The sequence below is a fragment of the Numenius arquata genome, chromosome W, assembly GCF_964106895.1.
Source record: "Numenius arquata chromosome W, bNumArq3.hap1.1, whole genome shotgun sequence".
Classification (NCBI taxonomy): domain Eukaryota; kingdom Metazoa; phylum Chordata; class Aves; order Charadriiformes; family Scolopacidae; genus Numenius; species Numenius arquata.
In genome coordinates, this window is record NC_133615.1 from 25,556,442 (window position 1) to 25,580,207 (window position 23,766).

Consider the following 23,766-nt stretch of genomic DNA (forward strand, 5'->3'; position numbering starts at 1 on the left):
TAACTGAAGGCATGGTACGTGATCACCTAAGGAATCTAAAGATATACAAGTCCATGGGACCTGATGAAATCCATCCCAGAGTCCTGAAGGAACTGGCTGATGAAGTTGCAAAACCACTTTCCATGATATTCGAAAAGTCATGGCAGTCAGGTGAAGTCCCTGCAGACTGGAAGAAAGGAAACATCACACCCATTTTTAAAAAGGGAAGAAAGGAGGACCCTGGGAACTACCGACCTGTCAGCCTCACCTCTGTGCCTGGGAAGATCATGGAACAGATCCTTCTGGATGCCATGCTTGGGCACATGGAGGACAGGGGGATGATTCAGGACAGCCAACATGGCTTTACTAGGGGCAAGTCCTGCCTGACTAACCTAGTGGCCTTCTATGATAAAGTGACTAGGTCAGTAGACAAGGGGCGACCTATGGATGTAATCTATCTGGACTTCTGTAAGGCCTTTGACACAGTTCCTCACAACATCCTGCTTGCCAAATTGGGGGGATACGGATTTGATGGGTGGACGGTTCGGTGGATAAGGAATTGGCTGAATGGTCGCACCCAGAGGGTGGTACTCAATGGCTTTAAGTCCAGATGGAGAGCAGTGACTAGTGGTGTCCCTCAAGGGTCCGTCCTGGGACCGGTACTGTTTAACATTTTTATCAAAGACATGGACAGAGGGATTGAGAGCACCATCAGCAAGTTTGCAGATGACACCAAGCTGTGTGGTGTTGTCAGTACACCAGAGGGACGGGATGTCATTCAGAGGGACCTGGACAGGCTGGAGAGGTGGGCCCAGATGAACCTCATGAGGTTCAACAAAAGCAAGTGCAGGATTCTGCACCTGGGAAGAAACAATCCTCAGTATAAATACAGCCTGGGGGATGAGGTATTAGAAAGCAGCCCTGAGGAAAGGGACTTGGGGGTGCTGATTGACGAGAAGCTGGACATGAGCAGGCAATGTGCTCTCGCAGCCCAAAAGGCCAATCACATCCTGGGCTGCATCAAAAGAAGTGTTGCCAGCAGATCCAGAGAGGTGATTCTGCCACTTTGCTCTGGTGAGACCTCACCTGGAGTACTGTGTGCAGGTCTGGAGCCCTCAATATAGAAAGGACATGGACCTGATGGAGCGGGTCCAGAGGAGGGCCACCAAAATGATCAGGGGGCTGGAGCACCTCTCCTATGAGGACAGACTGAGGGAGCTGGGGTTGTTTAGCTTGGAGAAAAGGAGGCTCCGGGGAGACCTCATAGCGGCCTTCCAGTACCTGAGGGGGGCCTACAGGAAGGCTGGGGAGGGTCTGTTTACAAAGGCCTGCAGCGACAGGACGAGGGGCAATGGTTTTAAGCTGGAGAAGGGGAGATTTAGATTGGATATTAGGAAAAAATTCTTTACCATGAGGGTGGTGGAACACTGGAACAGGTTGCCCAGGGAGGTGGTTGAGGCCCCTTCCCTTGAGATATTCAAGGTGAAGCTCGACGAGGCCCTGGGCAACCTGGTCTAGTTGGGGGTGTCCCTGCTGACTGCGGGGAGGTCGGACTAGATGACCTTTGGAGGTCCCTTCCGGCCTGGACCAATCTATGAATCTATGAATCTATGAATCTATGTTATGAAAATTTGAAATTATTACAGCTCTTAATTTGAAATACAAAGAGGGAACATCAACCCCTGGGGGTAGTCTTTGTGGATCTAGCAAAAGCTTTTGATACTGTGAGCCAGGCTCACATCATTATGGCTCTTAAACAGAAGGGCATGGACGATCATATTATTGCCCTAATTACAAATTTGTATCATAACATCAGTACTCGTATTGACCTAGAAAATCTTAGAGTCATAGAATCATAGAATTGGCTAGGTTGGAAGGGACCCTTAAGATCATCTAGTCCAACCATCAATCTAACTCTGATAAAAACAAAAAAACACATCTCTAAACCATGTCTCTAAGCACTATGTCAACCCGTCTTTTGAATACCTCCAGGGATGGTGCCTCAACCACTTCCCTGGGCAGCCCATTCCAAGGCTTAATAACCCTTTCAGTGTAAAAATTTTACCTAATATCCAACCTGAACCTCCCCTGGCGCAACTTGAGGCCGTTTCCTCTTGTCCTATTGCCTGTGACTTGGGAGAAGAGACCAACCCCCGCCTCTCTACAACCTCCTTTCAGGTAGTTGTAGAGAGCAATAAGGTCCCCCCTCAGCCTCCTTTTCTCCAGGCTGAATAACCCCAGCTCCCTCAGCCTCTCCTCATAAGGCTTATTCTCCAGATCCCTCACCAGCTTTGTTGCCCTTCTCTGGACACGCTCCAGCACCTCAATGTCTTTTTTGTGGTAAGGGGCCCAAAACTGGACACAGTACTTGAGGTGAGGCCTCACCAGCGCCGAGTACGGGGGACGATCACCTCCTGAGGCCTACTCACCACGCTGTTCCTGATACAGGCCAGGATGCTGTTGGCCTTCTTGGCCACCTGGGCACACTGCTGGCTCATGTTCAGCCGACAATCAACCAACACCCCCAGGTCCTTTTCTGCTGGGCAGCTTTCCAGCCACTCATCCCCAAGCCTGTACCGCTGCACAGGGTTGTTGTGACCCAAGTGCAGGACCCGGCACTTGGCCTTGTTGAACCTCATCCCACTGGCCTCGGCCCATCCATCCAGCCTGTCCAGGTCCCTCTGCAAAGCCTTTCTACCCCAAGCAGGTTGACACTCCCACCTAGTTTGGTGTCATCTGAAAACTTACTGAGGGTGCACTCGATCCCCTCATCCAGATCATTGATAAAGATGTTAAAGAGAACCAGCCCCAATACTGAGCCCTGGGGGACACCACTCGTGACCGGCCGCCAACTGGACTTCACTCCATTCACCACCACTCTCTGGGCCCAGCCCTCCAGCCAGTTTTGAATCCAGAGGAGAATACTCCCATCCAAGCCATGGGCAGCCAGTTTTTCCAGGAGGATACTGTGGGAGACTCTATCAAAGGCCTTACTGAAGTCCAGCTGAACAACATCCACAGCCTTTCCCTCATCCACCAAGCGGGTCATCTTGTCATAGAAGGAGATCAGGTTTGTCAAGAAGGACTTGCCCCTCATGAACCCGTGCTGGCTGGGCCTGATCACCTGGGCGTCCTTCATGCTCTGCATAATGGCACTCTGGATGATCTGTTCCATGACCTTCCCAGGCACCGAGGTCAGACTGACAGGCCTGTAGTTCCCTGAATCATCCTGCTGGCCCTTCTTGTGGATGGGTGTCACATTTGCTAGACGCCAGTCAGCTAGGACCTCCCCAGTTTGCCAGGACTGCTGGTAAATGATGGAAAGTGGCTCAGTGAGCACTTCCACCAGCTCCCTCAGTACCCTTGGGTGGATCCCATCTGGCCTCATAGACTTGTTTATATCCAGGTGTTGGAGCAGGTCCCTCACCACCTCCCTTTGGATTACGGGGGCTTCATTCTGCTCCCCGCCCCGATCTGCTAGCTCAGGGGTCTGGGTACTCAGGGAACAACCTACTCTACTACTAAAGACAGAGGCAAAGAAGGCATTCGGTACCTCAGCCTTCTCCTCATCCTCTGTCACTATGTTACCTCCCACATCCAATAGAGGATGGAGATTCTCCTGAGTCCTCCTCTTGTTACTAATCTATTTATAGAAATTCTTTTTATTGTTTTTAACAGCCAAGGGCAGGTTAAGTTCTAGTTGGCCTTTGGCCTTTCTAATCTTTTCCCTACGTAGCCTCACAACACCTCTGTAATCTTCCTGAGTGGCCTGCCCCTTTTTCCAAAGGCCATAAACTCTCCTTTTTTCCCTGAGTTATGACCATATCTCTTTGTTCAGCCAGGCCGGTCTTTTCCCCCCGACGGCTCGCTCTACAGCACACAGGGACGGCCTGCTCCTGCGCTTTTAAGACTTCCTCCTTGAAAAACATCCAGCCTTCCTGGACTCCTTTGCCCTTCAGGGCTGCCTCCCAAGGGACTCTGTCAAGCAGGCTCTTGAAAAGACCAAAGTCTGCCCTTCGCAAGTCCATGATGACAGTCCTGCTGGCTCCCCTCCTTGCTTCCCTGAGAATTGAGAAGTCTGTCATTCCATGGTCACTGTGCCCAAGATGGCCTCCAACCATCACATCCCCCACAAGTCCTTGTCTATTCACAAACAGCAGATCCAGCAGTGCTCCCTCCCTCAATGAACAGTTGGATCCCATTGGTATTCAGATTGGTGTAAAACAGGGTGATCCTTTGTCTCTGATTTTATTTAACTTATCTGTGGACCCTCCTGCTGTATAAGTTGGAGGAAGAAGGGAGTGGATTCCAACATTGTTTGAAAAGTATAACAACTATGGGGTTTGCAGAGGACTTGGTACTGTTGAGTGGATCATGGGAAGGAATGCAGAAAAATATTGAAGTTTTGAAGGTTTTTTGTGAACTTACTGGCCTCAAGACATAAGGGGAAAAGTGCCACGACTTTTACATTAAGCCCGCGGGGGCGGTTGACAAGGCAGGGGCAGGGCCAGCAGCAGCAGCCCTAGGGAGCTCGGCGACCAGGACGACACATCAGCCAGGGTGTGGCGCCACAGGGCAAGGAAAGCTCCGGAGGGGAGTTCAGCTGGTGAGAGGGAGCTCATGGATGGTAGAAGGGATGACAGCTGTGTGAGGTGTGACCAGGTGGATGATCTACTCAGCCTGGTGGCAGAGATAAAAGAGGAAGTAGAAAGGCTGCAGAGCATCAGGGAGTGTGAGAAAGAAATAGATTGGTGAAATCAGGCCCTGACCTCCCTGAGAGAGAAACTACAACAGCCACCAAAAAACCCCCAAGTTAAAGGAGATCCAGTACCCTCCCCCTGCCAGACTGAAGGCAGTGGCCAAAAGGAGAGCTGTGAATGGAGGCAAGTCTGTGCTAGGGGTGACAAACAAGCCCCCTCCTAGCCCACCTCCCCTGACCAGGTGCCTCTGTACAAAAGGTTTCTCACATCCAGTTTCTCACAATTATCAGGCTTGCTCGTGACAAGCCAAGGGATGACACTTCCAGGTTTGAGGGATGGGTCGCTAGTGAAGGCCCCTCAACCTGTTGCTCTGAGATGTGCTGGGTATGCTGCAGCACACACAAAGTCTTATGGACACAAGCCAGGGGGTTGTGAGGCAATAGGAACTGGGGAGTCACAGATAAAACACCTCAAAGGCAGGCCACCTGAAGAGCAGAATGAAGGAAAGGCAGCCACTCCAGCCAGTAAATCAGTTTCATCGGGGGCCCAGCTGAAGTGTCTCTATGCAAATGCATGCAGCATAGGGAACAAACAAGAGGAATTAGAGAGACGTAAAGACCTCCAGGGCTATGATCTCATTGGCATCACTGAGATGTGGTGGGATGGCTCCTATGACTGGAGTGTTGGAATGGAAGGATACAGACACTTCAGGAAGGTCAGGCAGGGGAGACGAGAAGGGAGTGTTGCCCTCTATGTCAATGACCAGCTGGAGTGCATGGAGCTCCACCTGGGGATGGATGAAAAGCCAATGGAGAGCTTATGGGTCAAGATTAAAGGGAATGCAGGGGCAGGTGATGTTACAGTGGGGGTCTGCTACAGAGCACCTGACCAGGGTGATGGAGTGGAAGAGGCCCTCTATAGACAGATAGGAGCAGCATTGCGTTCACAGATCCTGGACCTCAAAGGGGACTTCAACCACCCCAATATCTGTTGGAGGGACAACACAGCAGGGCACAAGAAATCCAGGAAGTTCTTGGAATGTGTCAATGACAACTTTCTTCTTCAAATGGTAGAGGAGCCAATGAGGAAAGGAGCCATGCTGGACCTCGTCCTTACCAATGAGGGGCTGGTGGGGAATGTCAAGCTTAAGGGTAGCCTTGGCTGCAGTGATCATGGAATGGCAGAGTTCAAGATTCTTAGGGCAGCAAGGAGGGTGCACAGCAAGCTCACTACCCTGGACTTCAGGAGAGCAGACTTTGGCCTCTTGAGGGACCTGCTTGGCAGGGTAACATGGGGAAGAAGCACTGGAGGGGAGAGGGGCCCAAGAAAGCTGGTTAGTATTCAAGGATCACCTCCTCCAAGCTCAGGAGTGGTGCATCCCAAGAAAGCAGCAGTCAGGCAAAAAAGCCAGGAGGCCTGCACAGATGAACAAGGAGCTCTTGGATAAGCTCAAAAACAAAAAGGAGGCCTATAGAGGGTGGAAGCAAGGATGGGTAGACTGGGAGGAATACAGAGAAATTGCCTGAGCAGCCAGGGACCAGGTCAGGCAAGCTAAAACCCAGATAAAATTAAATATGGCCAGGGACATAAAGGATAACAAGAAAAACTTTTATAAGTATGTCAGGGATAAAAGGAAGATGAGGGAAGATGTGGGCCCCCTCCAGAATGAAACGGGAGACCTGGTCACCCAGGATATGGAGAAGGCTGAGTTACTGAATGACTTTTTCGCCTCGATCTTCACTGGCAAGGGCTCTAACCACACCACCCAAGTTGCAGAAGGCAAAAACATGGGCTATGAGAATGAAGAACTGCCCACTTTAGGAGAAGATCAGGTTCAAGACCATCTAAGGAACCTGAAGGTGCATAAGTCCATGGGACCTGATGAAATCCATCCGCAGGTCCTGAGGGAGCTGATGGATAAAGTTGCTAAGCCACTTTCCATTATATTTGAAAAGTCATGGCAGTCTGGTGAAGTTCGTGCTGACTGGAAGTACAGAGATCTTGTTAGGTTATACAGAGAAAAAATTAGGAAGGCAAAAGCCCAGCTGGAACTCAACCTGGCCATTAATATAAGGGACAACAAAAAAAGTTTTTATAAATACATCAACAAAAAGAGAGTCAGGGAGAATCTCCATCCCTTACTGGATGCAGGGGGAAACATTGCGACCAAGGACGAGGAGAAGGCTGAGATACTTAATGCCTTCTTTGCCTCCATCTTCAATAGTCGGACCAGCTACCCCCAGGGTGTACAGCCTCCTGGGCCGGAAGATAAGGATGGAGAGCAGAACAACCCCCCCGTAATCCAGGAGGAAGTAGTTAATGATTTGCTTATGCACCTGGACACGCATAAGTCCATGGGGCCGGATGGGATTCACCCAAGGGTACTCGGAGAGCTGGCGGGAGAGCTCACCAAGCCTCTCTCCATCATCTATCAACAATCCTGGTCAACAGGAGAGGTACCAGATGACTGGAGGGTGGCCAATGTGACGCCCATCTACAAGAAGGGCCAGAAGGAGGATCTGGGAAACTATAGGCCTGTCAGCCTGACCTTGGTAACAGGAAAGATCATGGAGAGGATCATCTTGAGTGAGCTCTCACAGCAAGTGCAGGGCAGCCGAGGGATCAGGGCCAGCCAGCATGGGTTTATGAAAGGGAGGTCCTGCTTAACCAACTTGATCTCTTTCTATGACCATGTGACCCGCCTTCTCGATGCGGGGAAGGCTGTGGACGTTGTCTACCTGGACTTTGGTAAGGCCTTTGACACCGTCCCCCACAGCGTTCTCCTGGAGAAGCTGGCGAATCATGGCATAGACAAGTGTACTCTTCACTGGGTAAAAGAACTGGCTGGATGGCCGTGCCCAGAGAGTTGTGATTAATGGGGTGAAATCCAGTTGGCGGCCGGTCACCAGTGGTGTCCCTCAGGGCTCAGTTTTGGGGCCAGTCTTGTTTAATATCTTTATTGATGATCTGGATGAGGGGATTGAGTGCACCCTCAGTAAGTTTGCAGGCGACACCAAACTAGGTGGGAGTGTTGATCTGCTTGAGGGTAGGAAGTCTCTACAGAGGGATCTGGACAGGTTGGATCAATGGGCCAAGGCCAATGGGATGAGGTTTAATAAGGCCAAGTGCCGGGTCCTGCATTTCGGTCACAACAACCCCAGGCAATGCTACAGGCTTGGGGAAGAGTGGCTGGAAAGCTGCCCAGCAGAAAAGGACCTCGGGGTGTTTGTTGACTGTTGTCTGGACATAAGCCAGCAGTGTGCCCAGGTGGCCAAGAAGGCCAACAGCATCCTGGCCTGTATCAGGAATAGCATGGCCAGCAGGAGTAGGGAAGTGATCGTGCCTCTGTACTTGGCATTGGTGAGGCCTCACCTTGAGTACTGTGTTCAGTTCTGGGCCCCTCACTACAGGAAGGACATTGAGCTGCTGGAGCATGTCCAGAGGAGAGCCACCAAGCTGATGAGGGGTCTGGAGAATAAGTCATATGAGGAGAGGCTGAGGGAACTGGGCATGTTTAGTTTGGAGAAGAGGAGGCTGAGGGGGGACCTCATTGCCCTCTACAACTACCTGAAAGGAGGTTGTAGAGAGGTGGGTATTGGCCTCTTCTCCCAAGGGAATAATGACAGGACCAGAGGAAATGGTCTGAAGTTGCAGCAGGGGAGGATTCGATTAGATATTTGGAAGAATTACTTTACTGAGAGAGTGGTCAGGCACTGGAACAGCCTGCCCAGGGAGGTGGTGGAGTCACCATCCCTGGAGGTATTCAAGAAACGTGTAGACATGGCACTTCAGGGCATGTTCTAGTGCCCAAGATTGTTGGTTTGTGTCTGTTTGTTTGTCTGTTTGGTGTTGTTTTTTGGGGTTTTTTTGTGGTTGGACTCAATGATCTCAAAGGTCATGAATCATAGAATTCTATGATTCTATGATTCAATGATCTCAAAGGTCCCTTCCAACCATGAAGATTCTGTGATTCTGTTTGGGTTCATAAAACATGTTAAATTCAACGGTAAGTGATCATGCTACCAGGGTAGTCTGTTTCTGGAGGATTAAGAAGCAATATGAAGATGACTGTGTCAAGGCACCAGCTCCCCTCCCTCCTGCAGCCTTCCCACACCTGCCGTGCCAAGGGATGTCTGGATAAACAGGGATTAAAGGCAGGCAAAGGTTGAAGAGGGCTTAGCGAGCACCAGAAGGACTAAAATTCAAAGTAAAAACTCCACAGAACGTTTCAAAAAAGGCACTGCAGAGGAGGAGGTGGATTTTCCTCAGCGGAGCAGGCTTCAGCTCCCCTCAGTGAGGGCACCCGCGGCGATGATTAATCAGGATGCAATTGTATGCAATAAGCAGACGCAGAAGCGGCAGCAAAAGCAGAAGCACAAGCACCACACTTTATTCACATACACAAAGCTGTATATATAGAGCTAGTTTCTGAGCTGTTTTGCCAAACAGGGTGAGCACTCCCATTCTCACAGAATGCAACTGTCTTCAGCCACATCTTTCTACACACACTCTCCTCCAGGCATTTTTCCAGCCTGACCTTCACAGACACACACAATGTTTTTCTCTCCTGTCTGGCCAGCTTGAAACAATCTTATTCTTAAAGCGATATAGTCTTATTTCTGATCAAGTTTTGCTTGATCTGCGACATGCTCAGAAGGGTTCCAAAATCAGTCTTAATCGATCTTCCAGATGTTCTGCATGGCCCCAACAATGCATGGAGTCCCAGGGGCACCAGTGGGTCCCTGCCCGGGTGGGGACAGGCTGGGCTGGCTCTGGGGCTGGTTTCTCACTCTCCTCCTGGCCAGGTCGTGTGGCCCCAACAGGCACCTGGGGTGCCCCCGTGGAAAGAGAGAGGAAGAGGGGAATTACTGAGGGAACGAGGGGCTCACCTAAAGCCATCGAACAGCTCCCTCAGAAACGGGAAGGAGAGACACGCCCCCACCCGGTCAGTGCAGGGAAGAGCTACGGCTTAGCCATCCCTCCCACAAGCAGGGCGGTGCCTCCTCCCACCTGGCTGAGGCCGGGTGGGCAGCGCCTCGGGAACTTCTTCCCCCCCCCCCACCCCCCGAAAGCACGGCCGGTTCCCTTGGCCTGTGTCTTTGGTGCCACTGCCCCAGGGTTTCTCTGTCTCCTGCGTCCGGCACCGGGGGAAGGAGGGGACTGCTCTGGCTGCTGAGGCAGCCGGGGTGAGGAGGTGGACTGGCGCTTGTGTCAGGGCTCGGGGTTGTAATCAGCCTGGTGCTGTGCCGCCATCTTGCATGCATCTATCTGATGCAATCCCACTCAGAAACGACATTAAGGAAGGTTATGGCTCACAAAGTCAAATTCTCTGCTCCCAACATCATAGGACCATAAAGCATGAAAGGAGATCAGGAGTTCACCTGCCCTTCAGGATAGTGTCATCTGCGCCTCCATCTGACAGGCCTCAGTAAGACGTTCAGTGACGTACAGTGTGCCACAAACTTCCTGGGTCACTGCTTCCATCAGAAGATTTAACCATGAGAAAGTTTTATTTAAACCTGTTACTTATTCTTTTCAGGGTGTTCGTGGTGAAGGTTTCTCCAGTTTGTAGCACTTCTATGTAAAAGAGGTCTTCTGTCTCTTATTTTCTCTTTCCTAAGCTACATTTGTAGGTTAAACTTAACATACCTATTAAAGCACTGTTTTCCGCGCTGTCCTTTGGATTGTCTCAAATTCTTGAAGCTTGGTTGCTTCAATTACAAACCCAAATACCCCCTCCTTGTCCGCCCAAAGGGATCTAGCGAAGAGGCATCTGATGAACACTTGCCTCCTGGGTTTTAGGCACCCTTGGTGCTTCATATTGTGTTCCCCTTCTAGTTCTAGATGGGGACATAATCTCTTGCTCATCCTTCCCTCCACTGTTGTCCTCTTTAAGAGGAGCTGTAGGGATGGTTTCTCCCTGATTTTCTTGATCTGGGATTTGGGGGTATAAAGGCCCAGCAGCTACTCCTGGGTCCCCTGGGGGACCTGGAGGGGCTTGGTGATAGGGCAGGGGAAGACACTGAAGAACATCCCATGTCTCCTTCTCTGTCCCCTTTCCCCCCCCATTTCCCGACTCTCCCTTATTTCCTCTCCCTCTGACCACATAAATTCCTGTCGGCGGCGCTCTTAACCATATTTCCCCACATGCCTTTTCAAGAAGTCCTTTCTCAGCATCATTCAAGTACAAGCATAAACACTGACAAAGACTAACATCATCTGACCCAAGAGGAGGCCATCTAAAACCTTTTTGCAAATTATATTCAGGCCAAATAAAATAACAAAACTTTACCATTGTTTCCTTAGTTACTTCTGGGTGAATATGTAGATCTCCCCAAGATCTTAACATTCTCCCCAAGGGACTCTCCGGGGGTATTTCGGGATCGTCATCCCGGTTGTCAAGACCCATTCTTGACTTTCCCTTACTGCCCTCCCTGGGCATCCTCCCTCTTTTACTCCCCAAATTTCCCATAGTACTCACTGGTGAGGTTTCCAACGGTCTCTCCCTGCAGACCTCTTCACGGACCCCTGTGGTCCATTGCTCGTCTGTCTCCTGAACAGTCTCGGGTACCCAATCAGTCATCCAGTGCCGGCAGCTGTCAAAGGGAACTGATCACCGAAATTCTGGTGAGGCGCGTCGTCAGCTCCGTTCATCATCCGCTGTCCTTGGAAGGTGGAAGGATCCTGGACGAGCCCCCACTTGTGCAGAAAATCCCATAGCCAGAGGTCGATGTTCATAAAGGAGACAGAGGAGTCCTGCAAAGACTTTATTTGAATAAAGGGAGAGTCCACTGCGGCATTCCCCTGTGGGGCCTCTCAATTTTCCGGAGGATGCAGCCTCCATTTTATCCTAATTTCCCAGCCGCATGTAACCCTCTTCCTTTCCCCATTGGCTGAGGTACTTGGAAGGTACAGACTTCCCGATCCGCCTATTACATAAAAGTTTAACTTTTGCAGTTTTATAATTGTCCAACTTTTGCATTTTCAGTTAATTCCCCTATTTTTTGGTTATCTCAGTCCTGCAGCTTCAATTAACTCTCCTATTCTTTTGGCTATCTCACTCTGGTAATTTCATTTAACTTCCCTGTTTGTGGAGACACTCTTATCCCTATCTTATCACCGGTATCCCAAAACCAGGGACAGATGGGATCACAACATCAGAAATGTTTCCCCGGTGGCAAAAGTTAGCATTTACGCAAAAAAGCCTACCACCCCTAGCCCCATCACCAACTCCTCGCCCCCCCTCCACCCCACCTGACACCTCAGTGCAAGATGTTGCCCGGCAACAAAAGCAATATACTTTACAAGTATTGCCTCAGGGATACAAACTCAGTCCCTCCCTTTGCCACCTAATGATAGCAGCAGATTTAGCAGTGTGGTCGGGTACAGTTACTGTTTATCATTATATTGATGATCAATTGATTATGGCAGAGTCACAACAAGAAAGCGCTGAAGCAGCTGCCGAATTGCTAAAAGTTCATTTGCAGGACCGAGGTTGGGCAAATAATCCAAAGAAAATACAGGGCCCAAGTGCTACTCTACAATTTTTGGGAATAGTTTGGCATGGACAGATCAGAAAAATACCAAATCAGGTACATCAAACAAGGCAGCCATTTCCTGTACCAATCACAGTAAAACAGTTACAGACCTTTGGAGGACTATTGGAGAACTTTTGTGCCACATTTGGTCATATTAATGTGCCTTTGGCAGAAATTAACTAGGAAGAAAGTTGTCTGGCAGGGGACCAAGCAACAACAAGAAGCCTTTGATGCCTGCAAAGATGCTTTGATTGAGCATGCACAATTATACACTCCTAAGCAAGGATATTCATTTGAATTAGTAACAATTCCAGATGATACAGTCTCAGGATTGTGGCAGATGACTGGGATGAAAAATCAGAAAGAACCTGTAGGGTTTTGGTCCAAGGCATTACAAGGTTCCGCTGTACATCATAACCCAACTTCTCCTCTTATTTTACATCCTTTGTTAATATCAGATTCTCGAGTTTTTGTATTTCGGGTGTCTTCCGCGAATACCTGTGCCTTATCTAGAGGAGATAGCATTGGAATGCTGTTATTGGTGTTGCAAACCCAACATCGAATTGAAGTTCAATCTGAAAAAGCACAAGCCATAGCTCTACAATCCGTGTGGGCAATTACCCCACATCAGGTTATCAAACCCAGAGTAATAGTAGCCAAAGGAGCTGGAGCAGCACGTATGTATCACTGGAAGGAGATGTCACTGCTGTTTTCCTCCCCTGTCACAGGTTGGCTCATCATGCTTTGATGATGATTCCACCACCTCCCTGGGCAGCCTTTTCCAATGCTTGATAACCCTTTCAGTATAAAATTTTTTCCTAATATCTAATATTTCCTAAACCTCCCCTGGCACAACTTGAGGCCATTTTTCAGAGTGATAAGACCTATGTTTATACTTCCCGCCAAGGAATGGTATGCAGAGAGGCTCTTGCTTATACTTATTGCTATAACAACCAAGGTCAGGTAACTTTGTTATTTGCCCCATTGGAGGGTCGGAAGCGGAAAAGAGTAGAGGGGTCTCACCTGCAGGGAGCGGACAGGACAGATGACCCAAACCTGACCAACTGGGGTATTCCATCCCATCTGCCCCATGCTCAGTATAAAGGCTGAGGGATCAAAGGGTCAGCCCTCTTTCTTCAATGGCCGATGTCCGAGGAGGATCCTGTCTGTTCATCTGCCTTTGATCCCTTATCTGTGCATTCCTGACTCCAGAACCGGAATCCAGTTCCTGTCCATCGCTGAGTCCAGTCTGGGACTTCCCCAGTGCCTGCTGGTGACTTCATCCTGGGAGCTTGATACGGTTTTGTATATATTGTATCTATTTCATTATTTTCTTTTTATTCTATTATTAATATATTCATTCAAGTAGTTTAGTTCCTTCTAAACTAATAAATCTCTTTATCTCTCTCCCTCCTCTTCTTAGAGCAAGAGGTGAGGGAGAGCATCTGTTGTTCATCTCAGTGGTCAGTCCAGCCCAAACCACGACACAGATAAATAAGCAGGGAACACGAAGAGATCTGTGTGTTTGTGCATCTTTGTCTTCGTATTTTCCTTCAGACAGGGATTGTTGATATAAATGTTTCTGCTAGCAATAGTCCTCATTGTCTGCCTACAATTCAGGCAATGTAGGTTGTACTCACTAAGAATTCACCTGAGCAGAATTCTGGGGTAAAAAGAGTAAACAAATTAGGGGAAAATATTCAGATTTTTTTGCATATTTTGCAAATCCTATTTGCTGATATTTGGCTAGACAGAAAACAACCTGGCCTAAAAGGGAAGAATAGCTCAGTTAGGGGTCTGAATAGAAAAAGTCATGTCACTGAATCTCCGTGAGTCAGTTTTCCTTCATTAATTGGAAGTAATAATATTTCCTTTTTGCTTTTTTTAATTATAAGTTTTCAGAGCAAAGACTGCCTCTAGCTTTTGCTGCTGTGCTATATAATATAACCCCAGGAGGATATTTTAGTCCCAACTTTAAAATAAATGCATACATAAATTCATTAATAAATGAATGAATGAAAAAATAAGTGTATTCCCTACCAGAGAAGAGAGAGTCTGCTGATGGGGGTGGTAAGCTTGAATTCCCATTTTAATTTTCTCAATTTCTCCATATTCATTTTAGAAGTCCTTTATTTAAATTATGTACTTCCACTATTTTAGTGTCAGCTATAGCTAAAATGGAATATTTCCTCTTTCACGTGTCAAGTTTTTGTCGGCTCTCAGCATCTAAAACTATTTTTTCTTTATTGAGATCTGTGATCAACAACATGCTTGTAATGTTACATAATCTACCTTCAGCATTTACAAAATCTACCACTGATGTTCCTATACTAATAATTTTTACCCTGTACTGACTTATATGGTGTGGTAACTCTGCCCCTTATGAGTAATAAACAGGTAATTTTCCATTTTTTTCTGCCCTTCAGGAAGAAAGTAAGCCATTGGAACAATGCTATCTACATTACCAGGACCATTTTAAAGGAAAAAACGCGGTCAGAGCAGACACTCGGTCGGTCGGCGAGGCGGCGGCAGCAGCACCGGCGACGAGGACTGAGGTGAGCACGCGGGGAGGGTTGGATCGCGCTGTACGGAGGGGTTTCCGAGCTCAGGGACCCCCCACTCACAGCCCGAGCCCCAGCCGGAACCCGGAAGTCCGCGTCAGCCAATCAGGCGTGGAGGGGGCGCGGCCACGGGGATTTAAACGCGGTCAGAGCAGACGGTCGGTCGGTCGGCGAGGCGGCAGCAGCCGACTGGTCTGGCAGGCGGCGCGCGACACAGAAAAAAAAAAAAAAAGTCACTTGGCAGAAGAGATGTTTTGAATCGTGGTTGGAACTCGGCCGAAGGCTATTAAAAAAAAACCTGTGGGTACCCGCGGAGAGCGGCAGCGGTGAGTGCTGCGGCTTTAAATTTGATTTAGATCAAGACGGAGAGGGGGCTTCCCGGAGACGGAGAAGCCGAGGGAGAGCGGAGAGGCCCGAAACGAGTCGGGAATCTCGCGAGGGAGCCAAGAGGCTGACGTGGCAGGGGGCGGGCCGGGCGAGCCGCGGCAAATTTAAAAGTGGCTAGCTGCAGCAGGGGCAGAGCGCGAGGCGGGCGCGCGCGAACGCAAGGGTGAGTATATTAGCGCGCAGGCGCACGTGCACAGAGCTTGTGGGAAGCAGCAATCAGAGCACGCGGAGAGCTAGACTAGGGTGGAGAAGGGGCTTCTCGGAGACGGTGAAGCCAAAGGAGAGCGGAGAGTAAGAAAGGAGGCAGGAACCTCACAGGGGAATGCGAGGCTGAGGGTGAATGCTCCGTTTAGGCTCAAGAGAGGAAATGGCAACGAATCGCCCCAAAGCCCCTGTGAAGAAGAATGTGGGAACTCAGACCGAGCTCCCATGCAAAAGATGCATCCGTGCAGGGCCCGGGCTGCACCGAATGCCTGAGCCTGGCTGTGGTACCACAGGGACCCAGAGACACCCATTGTGTGCGATGTGAGCAGATAAACGACCTGCTCAGGCAGGTGGTGGAACTGAGAGAAGAGGTGGAAAGGTTAAGAAGCATTAGAGAATGCGAAAGTGAAATAGACTGGTGGAGCCGTACCCTGAGGCAAAGGCAGCAAGAAGAGGCTCTAATAAAAGTAGATGATCCCCTCCCGCCCTGTCACCAGGCAGAGAGAGGGGACTTAATAGAAAGGGGGGAATGGAAGCTGGTCCTTCCTCGGAGAGGCAGGCGGAACCCCCAACAGCCTCCCTCACCTTCCCAGCTGCATTTGTATAATAGGTTCGGAGTTCTGGATTTTGGGGACGAGGTAAATGAGAATGGAGAGGACGATCTACCCAGTGAGGCACCCAGGAATAGTCACCCACCCCCTTGCCTCAGGACCTCACCAACCAAGAAAAAAAGAAAGGTGATTGTAATAGGTGACTCCCTTCTGAGTGGAACAGAGGGCCCAATCTGTAGACCAGACCCGTCCCACAGGGAAGTCACCTGCCTCCCTGGGGCCAGGATTAAGGATATACAGAGGAAAATTCACTCCCTGGTTCAGCCCTCAGATTATTACCCACTACTGATATTTCAAGTAGGCAACGATGAGGTAGCTACCAGAAGCCAAAAGGCAATGAAAAAGGACTTCAGAGCGCTGGGACGATTGGTCAAAGGATCAGGAACACAAGTGGTGTTCTCTTCTATCCCACCAGTCACAGGGATAGATGAAGGGATAAAAAGCAAGATTCAACAGATCAATTCGTGGCTAAAAGACTGGTGTAAACGGCAGAACTTTGGATTCTTTGATCATGGGCTGATCTACAGGTCACCAGGCATGCTGACAGCAGGTGGGGGAAGCCTAACCCAAAGGGGAAAAAGGATACTGGGACAAGAATTAGCAGGGCTCATTGAGAGAGCTTTAAACTAGATTTGAAGGGGGACGGGGTTGGAACCAGGGTTACTAAAGTGGTGCCCAGGAGTAGTGTGCTAGTGGGTAAAGGTGCCAGCGCGGCCTTGCAGCCTGTTGCAGCAGTCAATGTGGGAGAGAAAGATACATGCAGCTGTGAAGACATAAGGAGTAGTGATAAGATGGTAACTGCAGAAATGTCTGCACATGGACAGGTGGGAATTAGTGCCTGCCCTCCCAGAAAAATAGTGGGACGATTAGCCCAGCTGAAGTGCATCTACATGAATGCATGCAGCATGGGCAACAAACAGGAGGAGCTGGAGGCCATCGTACAGCAAGAAAACTATGATCTAGTTGCCGTCACAGAAACGTGGTGGGAGGACTCGCATAACTGGAGTGCTGTGATTGACGGCTATCAACTCTTCAGAAGGGACAGGAAAGGAAAGAGAGGTGGTGGGGTGGCCCTTTATGTTAAGAGTAGTATTGTATGCCTAGAACTTGGCAATACACATGAAGACAGTGTTGAGTGCCTATGGATAAGAATCAAGGGGAAGACCAATAAGGCAGACCTTGTGGTGGGAGTTTGTTATAGACCCCCAAACCAGGATATAAAGACTGATGAAATATTCTATAAGCAGCTGGCAGAGACCTCACGATCACTCTCCCTTGTACTCATGGGGGACTTCAACTTCCCAGATATCTGCTGGAAATACAACACAGCAGAGAGGCAACAGTCCTGGAGATTCTTGGAGTGCATGGAAGACAACTTCCTAACACAGCTGGTGAGGGAACCGACTAGGGAAAGTGCCATACTGGACCTGCTGATAGTTAATTCAGAAGGTCTTGTGGGGGATGTAAACGTTGGAGGTTGTCTTGGACAGAGTGATCACGAAATGATAAAATTTTCAATTCTTGCTGAAGCAAGGCGAGGGGCCAGCAAAACTGCCACGTTGGACTTCCGAAGGGCAGACTTTGGCCTCTTCAGGAGCATGGTTGAAAGTGTCCCTTGGGAGACAGTCCTGAAGGGCAAAGGTGCCCAGGAAGGCTGGTCGCACTTCAAGGAGGCACTCTTAAAAGCGCAGGAAAGAGCCATACCCAAGTCCCAAAAAACAAGCAGGAAGGGAAGAAGACCAGCCTGGCTAAATAGAGAGCTTTGGCTGGAGCTCAGGAACAAAAAGAAGGTTTATGATCTTTGGAAAAAGGGCCTGGTAGGCAAGGAGAAATACCAGGAAGCAGTGAAGATATGCAGGGGGAAAATTAGAAGGGCCAAGGCTCAAGCTGAACTCATCTTGGCCACTACAGTTAAGAACAACAAAAAGGGTTTTTTCCAGTATGTAAACAGAAAAAGGAAGATTAGGGATAATGTGGGCCCACTGATGAATGAGATGGGCACCCTAGTGGTGGAAGACACGGAGAAGGCAGAGTTGCTGAATGCCTTCTTTTCTTCAGTCTTCACTGCTAAGGCTGCCCCTCATGAACCTCTGGCCTTGGAGGCCAGGGGGAGGGTATGGAGAGAGGAAGTTTTTTCTTCAGTAGAAGAGGACCAGGTTCGGGACCACTTGGCCAAACTGGACATTCATAAGTCCATGGGCCCAGATGGGATGCACCCGCGAGTGCTGAGAGAGCTAGCAGAAGTTATCGCTGGGCCACTCTCTATCATATTTGAAAAGTCATGGAGAACAGGAGAGGTGCCAGAAGACTGGAGGAAGGCCAACATCACACCAGTCTTCAAAAAGGGCAAGAAGGAGGACCCTGGGAACTACAGACCAGTTAGTCTCACCTCCGTCCCTGGGAAGGTAATGGAGAGACTCATTCTAGATGTCATCTCCAAACAAGTTGAAGAGCAGGGGGTTATTGGAAGTGGGCAACATGGGTTTACCAAGGGTAAATCATGCTTGACCAATCTGATAGCTTTCTATGATGCCATAACTGGTTGGCTGGATGAGGGGAGGGCAGCAGATGTCATCTACCTTGACTTCAGCAAGGCTTTTGACACTGTCTCCCATAACATCCTCATTGGAAAACTAAGGAAGTGTGGGCTGGATGGGGGGACAGTGAGGTGGATTGAGAGCTGGCTATGTGACAGGACCCAAAGGGTAATGGTTAATGGAACAGGTTCAAGCTGGAGGCCTGTAACCAGTGGTGTCCCCCAGGGGTCAATACTTGGTCCAGTCCTGTTCAACATATTCATCAGTGACCTGGACGAGGGGACAGAGTGTATCCTCAGCAAGTTTGCTGATGATACCAAGTTGGGTGGGGTGGCTGACACCCCGGAGGGCCGTGCTGCCATCCAGAGAGACCTGGACAGGCTGGAGAGCTGGGCAAGGAAGAACCTCATGAGGTTCAACAGGGAAAAGTGTAAGGTGCTACACCTGGGCAAGAAGAATGTCAGGCACCAATACAGGTTAGGCGTGGACCTGCTGGAGCCAAGCTCCGAAGAGAAAGATCTGGGAGTCCTGGTAGACAGCAAAATGACAATGAGCAAGCAATGTGCTCTTGTGGCCAGGAAGGCCAATGGAATCCTGGGCTGCATAGGGAAGAGTGTGGCTAGTAGGTCGAGGGAAGTCATTCTGCCCCTCTACTCTGCACTGGTGAGGCCACAACTGGAATACTGCATCCAGTTCTGGGATCCCCAATTCAAGAGGGATAGGGAACTACTGGAAAGAGTCCAGCGAAAGGCAACGAGGATGATTCAAGGATTGGAGCATCTCCCTTATGAAGAAAGGCTAAGAGAGCTGGGACTCTTTAGCCTGGAGAAGAGAAGGCTGAGGGGAGACCTTATTAATGCCTATAAGTATCTCAAGGGTGGGTGGAAGGAGGAGGGAGCCAGACTCTTTCCAGTGGTTCCCAGTGACAGGACAAGGGGCAACGGGCACAAGTTGGAACATAGGAGGTTCCACTCGAATATGAGAAAGAATTTCTTCACGGTGAGGGTGACAGAGCCCTGGAACAGGCTGCCCAGGGAGGTTGTGGAGTCCCCTTCTTTGGAGATTTTCAAGACCCGCCTGGATGCAGTCCTGAGTAGCATTCTCTAAGCAATCCTGCTTCAGCAGGGGAGTTGGACTAGATGATCTATATGGTCCCTTCCAACTCTAAAAATTCAGTGAAATTCAGTGAAAACAAAAAAAATCTGCAAATACAATGTACAAAGGAGAATTCCCTTTGTCAGGCACTGAATCAAAGACTTGAAATGAGAAATGGGGTAGATAAAAGTTCCTCATTAACCAAGGCAGTGAAAGACTTTCCTTTACTATGTTGTTTAAAGCAGAAATGGAAATATTAGTCTGTATTTCAGGAGTTTCTGATTCCAGATAATTAACGATCACACCCATGAGTTTCTTGACAGTTTACTACAGATGTTTAATCACTTATTAAAAGCCAGTAATTTGTATGAAAAAGCCTGAAGTCCTTTCAGTTGTAAATTTATATTTAACATAGTGTGAAAGAGGCCATCTTTAGCCATAAAGCAGAATTAATCACACCCGTATCCTGATTCTCAGAATTTTTTCTTAAAAACTTCCACTGCCAGAAACTCCACTGCCTTTCAAGGCAGTCTCTGGCTAGGATATAACTATCCTTAGCAGTAGAAAGTTCTTTCATATGTAAACCAAAAATACTTACTAGCTCTTTATACCAACCTCTTTCTGCCTACAAACTAATAGACACTAAATTATTTTTTTCTGTTTTGCAGCATGTCGTGGTTTGGGCTGGACTGGCCACTAAACGAATAACAGATACTCTCTTTAACATCTCTCCCTTCAGAGGACACTTTTCAGACAGTGTCTGCTTCTGACAGATAAGGTCTGATGTTTATAGTCAATGCCAAGGAATGGTATGCGGAGAGGCTCCTGCTTACAATTATTGCTATAACAACCAATTACTCCACCACCTGTACTGGCAACAAGCCCCTCTGCCACCTGCAGCAAAGACCATTGCCCTCCCTGTACCAGCACAGGCCACTCCACTGCCTGTAGCAAAAGCCACTCCCCAACCTGTACCGGCACAGGTCACTCCGCAGCCCATACTGGCACAAGCTCCTCTGCCACCTGCGGCACAGGCCACTACCCTGCCTGCAGCAGCACAAGCTACTCTATCACCTGTATCGGTATGAGCTACTCCAGCCTCGACAACGAGCACCATCCATCACTACTCCAGCTGCTTTGACAATGAGGACTGCTGCTACTCAAATTCCATCAGAATCAGTACAAGTTGCCCTGGTGACCAGGAAGCAGAAAAGGAGATCAGCTCGTTCCCCTGCACCTTACAACAAAAAACAGCTCAAACCAGAAAGCATGGGAGAGAGTTCTTCTGACAAAGATCCAGGAGAGGGTCCTTCTAAAGCAGACAAAGGAAAGGGTCCTTCTCAGGCAGCGTCAACGCAGGAGGAGGACTCAGATGTAGAGATAATCATTAAATCCTTCTCTATGAAGGATTTGCGAAATATGAGGAAGGGCTTCAGTCGGCATGAAGGGGAGATGCTTATCTCCTGGTTGCTCCAATGCTGGGGCAATGGGGCTGATTCCAGATTATCTCTACATCCGAGTCCTCCTCCTGTGTTGACACTGCCGTAGAAGGACCCTTTCCTTCATCTGCTTTAGACGAACTCTCTCCTATGCTGTCTGGCTTGAGCTGGTCTTTGTCATGAGGGGCAAGGGAATGAGCTGATCTCTTTTTCTGCTTCCTGGCCACCAGGGCAACATGTACTGATTCTGTTGGAGTTTGTGTAGCAGCAGTTCTTGTTGTCGAGGCTGGATTGACTGGTGCCAGTGCAGGCAGCAGAGTAACTTTTACCACATGCTGCTGAATGACTGGTGCCAGGATTGGTTGGAACATGGCCTGTGCTGGTGGGGGGGTGGCTGGCATGGCCAATGCCACTGGGGGCAGTGCCAGCGGGGCCGATGCCATAGCTTCCCCTGGTACAGGCGGGGGAAGAGGCGTGGCTGGTGCTGGTGCGAGGGGTGGCTTGGGGAGTGGTTTGTGTATGTGCCGACTGCAAATTGGCCCATGGGATTTGAGTAGCAGCAGCAGATGTCACACAATACCTGCTCCTGCAGTGATTTTTAATACAAAACCACCCCTGCAACACATTCAGGAGAACCAGCAACAAAATCACAATCTTTTGAAAGTAACATTCATTTTCTAAACAGCCCAACAGGTTTCCATCCCCCAGCTCTTTGACATAAGCATTAAAGGGCAAAATAAACCTTACCCAGGTGAAGCCAAAAGTGTAATTAGTAATAGAATCCATCACACAATGCCCAAAATATGCAGGTACAGCCATTATCCAAGTAATCATATTATACACCTGAACACCAAACCATACAAATATAGCCCATTTAAACCACCACATACAAATATAAAGAGCAAGTATACCATGCAACATATTAAGCAGGTTCAGCAGCATTGTATCTATTAACTTCAAACAAAGCTCTCTAAAGGCATGATATAACATTTCACTTAGGAACAAGATTCCCTGAGCAAATTGGAAGCTCATGCCCCATGTTGGGTGCCAATTGACCTGTCACGGTTTAGGCCGGGTTGGCCAATTTCACTGAATTTCACTGAATTTTTTAGAGTTGGAAGGGACCATAAAGATCATCTAGTCCAACTCCCCTGCCGAAGCAGGATTGCCCAGAGCATGTCAGAGCATGTTACTCAGGACTGCATCCAGGCGGGTCTTGAAAATCTCCAAAGAAGGGGACTCCACAACCTCCCTGGGCAGCCTGTTCCAGGGCTCTGTCACCCTCACCGTGAAGAAGTTTCTTCTCATATTTGAGTGGAACCTCCTATGTTCCAGCTTGTGCCCGTTGCCCCTCGTCCTCTCACTGGGAACCACTGGAAAGAGTCTGGCTCCCTCCTCCTTCAACCCACCCTTCAGATACTTATAAGCATTGATAAGGTCTCCCCTCAGCCTTCTCTTCTCCAGGCTAAAGAGCCCCAGTTCTCTCAGCCTTTCTTCATAAGGGAGATGCTCCAATCCTTGAATCATCCTCATTGCCTTTCGCTGGACTCTTTCCAGTAGTTCCCTATCCCTCTTGAATTGGGGATCCCAGAACTGGATGCAGTATTCCAGTTGTGGCCTCACCAGTGCAGAGTAGAGGGGCAGAATGACTTCCCTCGACCTACTAGCCACACTCTTCCCTATGCAGCCCAGGATTCCGTTGGCCTTCCTGGCCACAAGAGCACACTGCTTGCTCATTGTCATTTTGCTGTCTACCAGGACCCCCAGATCTTTCTCTTCAGAACTTGACTCCAGCAGGTCCACACCTAACCTGTATTGGTGCCTAACAATGACAAGACAACAGATGCTCTCCCCACCTCTCGCTCCAAGGAGAGGAAGAAGAGAGACAAAGAGATTTATGAGTTTAGAAAAAAACTAAATTAATTAAATATTAATAATAAAATAAAAAAGAAACAATGAAATAGATACAATATACACAAATATATACAAAACCATATCAAGGTCTCAGGGAGATGTCACCAGCAGGCACTGGGGAACTTCCAGACTGGACTCGGTGACAAATGGGAACTGGATTCCAGAACACTCCAATCAGGATCAAAGGTAGACAAACTGACAGTGTTCTCCTCAGGCATCAGTGAAGGACGGAAGGAAGGACGGAAGGAAGGACGGAAGGAGAACCACTGAAAAGTGAGCCAGTGAAGAAGAGCCAACCTGACCCCTTTGATCCCTCAGCTTTTATACTGAGCATGGCAGATGGGATAGAACACTCTGTTGGTCAGTTTTGGGTCACCTCCTCCCCACAGGTGCAACCCCTCCATGGGGTAAACAATCAAGTCAGCTGACCCTGGCTGCCACAGCAACAAGTATAAGCAAGTATAAGCAAGAGCCTCTCTCACTGGACAGAAAGTTGGCTCTGCTTCACCCCAAACCAGGACAAGGGTCTAGAAACCAGCCTCTTCCAAGCATCTTTAAAAGTCTCAATTTCTTCTCTGAGTAGATAAATTCTGATCTCCTCTTGTCCAGAACTAGTCTTTCCCATCAGATTGCACGAGACACAAAATATCCAGAGTGTGATGTAACGCTCCAGGATAGGAGAGTAAACAGCACTTAGTGTGCTGGAACAAAGTAATTGTTCCACTGTCATATATTGAGATTATGTGCTCAAGTATTCTGGATACATGCTTTTTTTTTTTGTGACAAAGTCTTCTAGGATAA